The sequence below is a fragment of the Vicia villosa genome, unplaced genomic scaffold, assembly GCF_029867415.1.
Source record: "Vicia villosa cultivar HV-30 ecotype Madison, WI unplaced genomic scaffold, Vvil1.0 ctg.001121F_1_1, whole genome shotgun sequence".
Lineage (NCBI taxonomy): Eukaryota > Viridiplantae > Streptophyta > Magnoliopsida > Fabales > Fabaceae > Vicia > Vicia villosa.
In genome coordinates, this window is record NW_026705488.1 from 436,714 (window position 1) to 446,665 (window position 9,952).

The following is a 9,952-nucleotide window of genomic DNA, read 5'->3' on the forward strand; positions in this document are numbered from 1 at the left end:
TGGAATGCTTGGATCTCTTGAAAAACTTGAATCTCTTATGTGAATGCTCCCCCTATCTTTGATAACTCCCCCTTGATCAAAGCTCTCCCTTGAATCATATAGATTTTGTATCTTTCTTTTGGGCTGCAATAGTTAGAGACAAGCATACACATACACATATATATCTTCTCCCCCTTTGTCATTAGCAAAAAGGATGGGAAAAGATTTTTTTTTAAATGTAGAGAAATTTACGAAAATAAAAACAATTTTTACCTATGAGTTTTACCTCATGAATGACTTCATCAAAACATTCATCTTTGGTGAATATAATTTTGAAGCCTTTGTCATAAAGTTGTCTTTTGCTTAGACGATTTTTCTTTAGTCTTTCAACATCAAGTACATCTTCAAATGGATGTGAAAGTTAGTACTCCAACTTTGCCAATGCCAAGAATTCTTCCTTTATGGTACTCCTCGTATGAAATAACCCTTGGACTTTTAGAACTAGATTTGAAAGTTAGTTTATGTCTCCCATCAAATGCTTAGAACCACCACTTACCAAAAAGCACCATAGATTTTAAGTGGTCCTCAAGTAAACCTACAAAACAAATTAAGTTTGATTTGGTACCCAATGTGCTTTGGGTCCATCATAGTTAGTTCCTTTCTTAACCCACACATAATGACCTCTTGCCACACTAAAATTTCTAACATAGCAAGCATTAGGTGTATGGTCACTTATACCACAATAAAAACACGTAGGAACAAAATTACTTCTATATCTAGGAACATAAGGTTTCTTTTAAGGAAATATTTTCTTAGGATGGTGATGAAATACTTTAGGCTTGTTAACTTTCTCTTGGGATGTTGGGTCACTAGATTTAACACAAACAGTTTTGTTAGAAATTGGTATTGAGAACATTGAATAACCAAGCTCACTTTTATCATTAAAATATCTTTGTTGACTAAGGACACCCTCTAAACAATTTTATCCTTTTTCATATCTTTTAGGACTCTCTTTAATTGGACAATTTGAAAAGAAAGAGATTCACAATTATTACATGTAGATTTTTGTTTTTCTTTATCAACATATTGTTTCTTTTCAATCTTGAAATCTTTTTGCATAGTATCAATTTTCTCTTCAAGAGATTTGATTTGTTTCTCTTGTGTTGATATAGTTCTATATCGCATTTTGCATTCATTTAATAGTTCGTTTATGGCACCTTGTGCATCATGATCATAAATGGAAAATTCATTACTAACCTCATCGTCTTCATCATCTGAATGGTGTGAAGCCATGAATGCTAGATTTGCATATTCTTTGCTTTTGGAATCGGAAGATGAACTTACTTCATTTTCTTCCCATGCTATATATGATTTCTTTGACATTTTATCCTTATTTCTCTTGAAGTATTTATTCTTCTTTTCAAGTGTAGGGCATTCACTTTTGACATGTCTTTTTTCTCCACATTCAAAACATTTAACCTTCCTTGTTTGTGCTTCCCCTTTAATGATCTCCTTTTTCCTTTCTTTTCTTTGAAACTTTTCAAATTTCTTGACAAAATCATCATCTTCTTCACTAGTGGATTCTTCTTGATTGCTATCATGATGTTTGACTCTCGTCTTTAAGGCAATGTCTTTTGAATCTTTTACTTGAATTTCATGTGTTTCAAGTCTTCCGAGTTCCGTTTCATATTCTTGAAGTTTTCCGAACAATGTTGTGAAAGTCATTCTAGATAGATTATTCTTCTCGGATATCGCCGTTACTTTTGATTGCCATTCTCTTGTTAAGGATCTAAGCACCTTTAGATTTTGTTCCTCGGTAGAGACTTTCTTTCCAAGAGCACTTAAATGATTTATTAAGTGAACGCCATAATTTACCAAAAACTGCATGATTGAAAAAATTAAAATATTTAAAGAATTGTCTAAATATTTGAACCAACCTAATGCAACATCTATTGATTTATTCAAGTCAATATATTATATTTGGAAGTAATTTAATATGGTCCAAACATGATAAAAAAAATTTATTTAAAAGAGATTTAACATGGTTCAAATATGATTAAAAAAAATATATTTGAAAGTGATTTTGAACACAAATGACCAATGCATGCAAGTGATTTTGTGGAGAATAATTTGAGCACTAAAATTATCAATATAATTGCATGCTTGTACCTCTATCAATCAAGATCCATGCTTCGTCTTCAACTTTAAGCTTGAATAATTTGGTGCTAGCTTTTGCTCATGATAAGACTTGGACACTTGAATTGATACATTGTTCTTGAAGCTTTTTCCATACTTTTTGATATGATTATTTGACATTCATTTTTTCTTCATCAAAACACATTGGATTGAGAGTCTTGAGTTCACATATACTATTATTAAAAACGGTGTTTTGTTTAGAAAAGATCTCTTGTTGGAATTCATCTTTCTCCCGAGATGATTAGTCCTTAAACATGAGTTATATTTTGATACCAATTGTTAGACGTGTGACTTCACACACAAGAGGGGGGGGGGGGGTGAATTGTGTGTTTCAGAAAACCATGGATTTGAATATTTTTGGAATTAAAATCAGAATTTAAAAATATTTTTGAAAAGTTTTGACTTTATGCAATCGAAAATAAAGAATACGGAAAATTAAATGTAGGAATATAAAAAGTTAAGGGTAGAAAGAAGACACGGGAAATTATAAAGGTTCATTCAAAAGAGAAAAAGGCCTAATCCTTTCCTCAAGAATTTTTCTTAAGTATCCAAGAAGCATGAGAGCTCTTAGTTGGTATAACTCACGAACCCCCTTATATAAGGAAAATGAAGTTTAAGGCTAGCTTCTAACTAAATAATAAATTGAGGACTGAAGCGATGATTCTTCCTTCTAAACGATGGATTGAAGCGGTTAGTCTTCTTTCTACAAGAATCTTGGAGCGGTTAGTCTGCAAGCTTCTAAACAAACTTTGGGAGTTTATAACTCCACGATGAGCTCTCGAACCTAAACCTTGGTTTTATACTGAGCTAACCAATAATTGAATGAGATAATGATTAGGTGATAAGTTGTAAACTAGGGTTGTTTAGCTTTGAACTACTACTATCATAGTGGATTTCCTTCCTGGCTTGGTGGCCCCAGAGTATGTGAGTTGCACCAAACTGGGTTAACAATTGATTGTGTCTTTTACCTTTTGCTATTCACTTCTGCATAATTTATTGGTTTGATTAAAGTATTATGTTAGCAGATGATGTCCTAACATCTGTCTTGACATCTATTTTAAGTGCCAGAATTTCATATTGGTTCTAAACGTATGATTCAAAGGAAAAAAGATGTTCCATAAGGATCAAGATAGAAATGAATGGATAAAGAGAATATATGATAGTTTGTTCAATTGATTCACGAATATTGTAGGTGTAGTGGGGAAAATCTGAGATCGAAGCCATTAGATTGACTCGACTCAATATTTCAGTGAAAGTCGCCACCGCACTTTATTGTTTCCAAAGGAAAAGGGAAAAGAACGAAGAAAACCCAAAGTTTGTTTTTAAAACAAAAAGAGATCTTAGGTATGGGTGTTGATTATACAAGGGGAAGGTTTTAAGCACCCCTCATATCTGTGGTACTCCACAGGAACCTTTTTGAAAATTTGTGTTTATTAAAAGATATCGTGTGCGAAAAAAAGGTCTGTTTGAATTTTTAAAATAAGCTCGGCAAGACATTGAGCCTTGTGCCTACATACCTCCTCGGTGCAATGGAGAAGTCAGAGCTAATGTAGTTCCGCTTAAAAAGGGAAAAGGTTTTTAAAAGGGATAAACACTTTATCATCGTCATAGAGAAATACTCAGCCATTGATCTTGATCATGAGAATAAATGCATTCTTTGCATGACAAATGAAAGAAGGGCTCCAACTCGAATGAAAATCAACGAGTATGCCACTAGCTCTCTCATGTGGAAAAGATTCCATTATATCAATCAATCTCAAAATCGTGGGGTATCGTAACTCACTACAACAATTAATCGTGTCTAAACTTTGAAAGAAAAGCCACTAAGGGCAAAAGATATTTTTAAAGAAAAGGTTTTAAAAGAGGTTTTACAAACATAAGAATATTTTGAAAAGGGAGAAGATTTTGAAAATTTAAGAAGTGGGAGGAGATGAAGAGGCTATCCTAGAGCGTAAAATAAAAGCTAAGGAAAGAACGATCTAACCAAAAAGAAGCCAACACTTGACATTAAGAGTCAAGGTAGATTTCCCATACTTTGGACTATCAACACTAAGCCAACACATTACCACTTGGGGATCCAGATGAACTTATTGACTTTAGCACAACTTTGCATTAAGCACATTAAAATTCTGACGAAAATCGGGCAGAGTAACGGCTGTTTTCGGGTAAAATCCTTATCACGACACCTTGGAATTAACCATCAAGGGCTTTCGAGAAAATACCTGCACACACAAACAGACAACAATCCAATGCCGGGAAGACAGAATATCAGACAGAGTAACAACAAAATAATAGGGTCCAGAGGTACTAAGTCCAACAAGTCCAAATCTCCAAAATGCTCGGGATAGTAACCAAGAGTCCATAGGGAGCCTTATGTGTTTTTTAGATTTCAAGTTGTTTATTAATGTTTTAGCACAAAAATAGAGTATGGTCCAAGTGGACAAAAAGAAAATAGCGGAAACATAAACAAAACGTCCAAATGGACAAAGAGAAAATATCGGAATATAAACGTCCAAATGGACAAAGAGAAAATGTCGGAAACATAAACATGATGAGATGATAAAATAAAGCATAAAGCGAGAAATATAAAGAGCAGTATAATAAAAGTGCAGAAATTAAAGTCAATTGTTATATGTTAAAGATAACCATCTTGAAACTTGTCAAGTATGTTAGTAATAAAGAACGATGGTGAGTGAAGGATGTTCTCGGATTTAAATTCAATGGAAATTTATCAGAAGCTTGATAAAATCATAGCGACTACACGATAAACTTCCATAAGTCTTAAATCAACCGCATACAATTCTCTTCCATGTTTGATCCTTTTTTATTTGGGACACGAAATATTGCGTTATGTTAAGCAGATCGCCAAGTGATTTATGTAGAAATCACCCTACAACGAGGCTGGTCAAGAATTTATGTGCTAATGCATGCGAGAGAAGCGATATATATATATATAGCAATATCGCACGAAAAGAAAATAGGTAGCGATCTCGTCTTTACCAAGGATCCATAAGAACTCTCAAGGTATTAAGACTTTCATCGATCAAAAGAGAAAAGAAGGAGAAGAAGAATAAAAAATGCATAAAATAAAATCACTCACACTATCATTAATATCATTCATCTAATATTATGGATTTAGCCTTTTCAAGCCTATCAACATCCTAGATCCAATGATATTAATGAAGTAGAGGAAGAAGAATGGCAAAACAAGCTTAAAAAACCAAAAAAAACATTCTGCCTCACTGGAAATCGATTTCCCTCTATAGGAAATCGATTTCTTGCTTGCAGTTTCCAGATCTGGCGCAAAAAACAGAGTGGAAATCGATTTCCTACAGAGGGAAATCGATTTCCTGAGCACAGTTTTCAAAAAAACAGCATTAGGAAGCATAAAACCTTGTTTAAGCAAAAACACAAACACCTTATGATCTCATGTATCAATGTGCACGAGTTTTCCATCAAATCTTCACCAAATGTCACCAATATAGCATCAAAGATGCATCACACATAAGCACAAAAGAATCACATTGTGGAATATAAAAAAGGATATAGAAATTTACCAAATCTTGAACAAAACTTGGATCTACTTCAAGAACACACCAACACAAGTCTTGATCTCTCAACAAATTAAAAAAAAGAGATGGATGATGGTTTAGCTCAAAGTTAGTGAGGTTCAAGATGTAACTCACTAACTTTATGAAAGAAGAAAGAGCTTTGAGTGAATTTGGTAGGGATGAGGAGAGAAATTGCAAGAGTTTATTTGGCTATTCAAGCTTGTAAAATGAGGAGGTGAAGGCCTCTATTTATAGAATTGGAGGTGGAGGTGTGGGCAATTTGGTAATTGTTCATTTGGTAATTAACTTGTGTTTAATTTGATAAAGTGGGGGTTAAAGTGAGGTTAATGAAAGAGATTAATTTGTGGTGAGGTGGAATATTGGTAAATGACAAAGAATAATCAAGGAAAATGTGTTTGGTGCCAAAATGATGTCATGTTTCCCTCTTTTTTTTCAAATTTCGTCCATGGAAATCGATTTCCTATATGGGTAAATCGATTTCCACAACCAAATTTTCAAAAATTCCTTTTCTTGCACTATTTTGATTTTTGCCTGATCTTTTACTTGTAAAATATAAACAAGAGAAACAAAATACATATTTTTCGATTTTGGTTAGTATAAACAAATTAAAAGCTAGAGGTACTTGATGGTTCCTCTCAGAGATGATTACAGTATCAAAAAATAGAGCTTCGAAATGGTGCTCTTGATTGATGATTAAGATGCAACTGATGTATGATCTTAGGGTCAAAAATTGGGGTATGACAGTAGGAAATATCCCCCAATAACTAGGAAAGGCATTTTTTATAAGTAGTTGGGGAGCCAAGATTACCATTGAGTAAAGTGAATATCTAAGATCCAAAACGATGTTTGACGATCTGTAGGTTAAGATAGATTTTACAATAACTAGTTTTTTACTTTGCGGGGTAATGATGACCGTTATTCATGCGTCATAATTATTGGATATGTTGCACTATTTCTAGTCTCAAAGTTAGTTTTATAATGCAACATGTCGAGCTCACACATAAAAATAGTTAATGTGACAATAGAAAATTACAAACATGCATGTTTAGGTTTAACTAATTGTCCCTCTACCGATAACAACCCAGGAGAGTATAAACAGAGTACAACATAGGTCAAACAAATATTTTTCAAGTACACTAGAATCTATCGTGGTCTCAAAGACATTAGAAAAAGACTACATATTTCCTTGGTTGAGCTGAACACCAAAGTAAAAAGTTTTGATCAACCCACTATTCGAATCCCTACAACTGCATTTTAACACATTTTAATTTTTTTTATTTTTTTATGACCTATTACCTCAGTTATTTTTGGCAACTGAGGGGGAAAATAAGTTTTGTTAAACCCTCTATTCGAATCCCATCAATTGTATTTTAGCAAATTTTTTTAAGACCTATTAGCTCATTTATTTTGGAAACCGAGAGAAAAAGTAGGTTTTGATAAACCCCCTCTTTGAATCCCAGCAATTGCATTTTAGCTAATTTTAATTTTTAAATTTTTTAAAGACCTATTACCTTGGTTATTTTGAAAACTGAGGGGGAAAGTAGCGTCTTTTATTTTTTAGCACTTTTTAATTAAATAACAAATCGTTGCCGTCCATTTAAAAAGTAACAATAGTTAAATATTGTCAACTCATCAATCGACATGAAAAATTAGTAATCCACTTGAAACCTTCGCCATCCAATTAGAACGTGAATGTCACAACGATCCATCTTAGATGCAAAGTCCTGATATATAAACTTAACATAATAAAAACAATATAATGAAGGTAGTTGCATGAAGTATAACACCATTCTCTAGTATGAACTTCAAGAGAAGGAAACTGTTTCAAGGTTGGTTCTTTATTGCAATCTCTTCTCTTGAAATTGCTTGTTAAAAATGTTAGTTGTTATTATTGTGTCAAGTAAAATGTTTAATGTTGTTGTTCTTGAAATTTAATGTTTAAATATTCTATTGATTTGTTGTTGTTGTTGTTGTTGTTGTTGTTGAAATTTAATATTAAACGATTCGATTTATTTTGTTTTTTTGTTGTTGTTGTTGAGATTTAGTGTTTAAAGATTCTATTGAATTTATTGTTGTTCTTGTTATCGTTGATGATGAGGAGGAAGATTCATAATATGTCAACAAATTTGATATTTTGCCGATTGAAAAGAAAAAAAATGGGTTAAAATAAAAAAATAGTATATTTTCTATTGAGTATTATTAAAAATCAAGGCGAAAAGTGTTGAGGTAAAAGTCCACCAAAAAAAAAAGTGAAATACTTTTTATGACACTTTTCGTTATTTCACTTTTAAAATCGAGGTAAAACTCTATCTAAACATAGGTGAAATGTTTTTATTTTTTATTTTATAATAGTGATGCCTAGGTGAATTTTTTTTTATAGTAGTCATACAAAGATAAATTCAATGGAGATGCCACCAGTAAAAGTAGAAAATAATCATCACACATTGCCTGTAAAAATAGCCGAACAAGGAAATATTTTTTTTAATCCATGATTCTATGATAAATATTTTTGTCTTAAAAAAATATTTAGTATTATATAGTTGAAATATCAAAGTCTCTCGGCTTGGAGGGTTATATTGACTCCAAGAGTAAGTGTTCAACACTTACTCCAAATCATAACCATTGATTTTCATTAATCTAACGGTTTTAATTGATCATTTAATCTAACTATTTTTGGAAATCTTTTTTTATATAAAACTTTAATTAAAACCATTGAATTAATGATAATCAATGGTTATGATTTGGAGTAAGTGTTGAACACTTACTCTTGGAGTCAATATAACCCTCCTCATATATATATATATATATATATATATATATATATATATATATATATATATATATATATATATATATATATATATATATATATATATATATATATATATATATATATATATATATATATATATATATACACTAAAAAGACTAAGAGATTAAAGACATTTTTTTAAGCAAGAAATTGATTAACTAAAGTATTAGGAATACTCAACCTTGATTATAAAAGATGGTATAAAACTCGAACAAAAGCAGGAGGGATTACAAGTCAATTGAAACTTAGATTAAATGTTCCAACGGAGATTTGCAAACACATATAAGTTATAATTAAATCTAATAAATTCTTCTAATTAAATCTAATAAATTCTTCTATAAAGGACCTCCAAGCCGAGAGACTTTGATATTTCAAACGATATCCGAAACATTAAAGTTATTATTATCAAACAAACAACCGTTCCTCGTTCTCTAGATGTTCCAACAAACCATGCCTTCATTTCTTCCGTCTAAAAAACCTTATGCCACCTTATATTGACCTCACGAGGTACAGAACCACGGAAATGATCCAACTCGCTATATCTCTCCACACCTTTATCACAATAACACACAGTTAGACCGCAAGTGGTCTAAGGACTCTAAGGGCGTGTTTGTTTTGTTTTTTATTTTAAATTATTTTTATAGTGGTATATAATTTTGTGTAAAAAAATTTTATAAAACTTTTTTTTCATAAAACTTCAAATAAAATTTTTGTTTGAATAGTTATTCTTAAAATATTATTTTAGGTATTTCAACTTTTTATCGAAATTTTTTTGGATATCAAAATTTTAAAAAATCACTTAATTTTGAAGCTATTTCAAATAGATTTTCGTAAAAATCATTTTTAAAATATCACTTTTTGAAAAAATTGCGATTTTAACTATGTTTTGATCTTCAATAATGTTTGTTTATGATATAGAATATTAAAAGTAATATTTCAATTTAGAAAAAAAATATAAAAAATTGTAATATTTTAAAAAACAGTTTTGTAAAATATATTTTCAAAAATACAAAAAAATAAATTATTTTTTTAAAACTGAAACAAACAGGACCTAAAATTTCCTTGCATAACAGACAATTATTGTCTGAAATTATGGATTAGAATAAAATAAAATTCATGCAAGAACTATAATATAAAAGTTAGAATTTTATAGAAAATAAAAACATATTTAAACCTTAAATTTAATCTATAACTAGTAAAATATTTTATTTTTTATATATATATTTCCTCTTTTAAAAATTCCTCTAACTTTGTTTGACATAAATTAAAGAATGCATGTAATTCTAATTAATCTTAACTTTGTTTGACATAAATTAAAGAATGCAAGGTTTTTTTTTTTTAACCAAAGAAAAGATTTTATAAATAAAAGAAAGGAGAAATTAATTATATTATT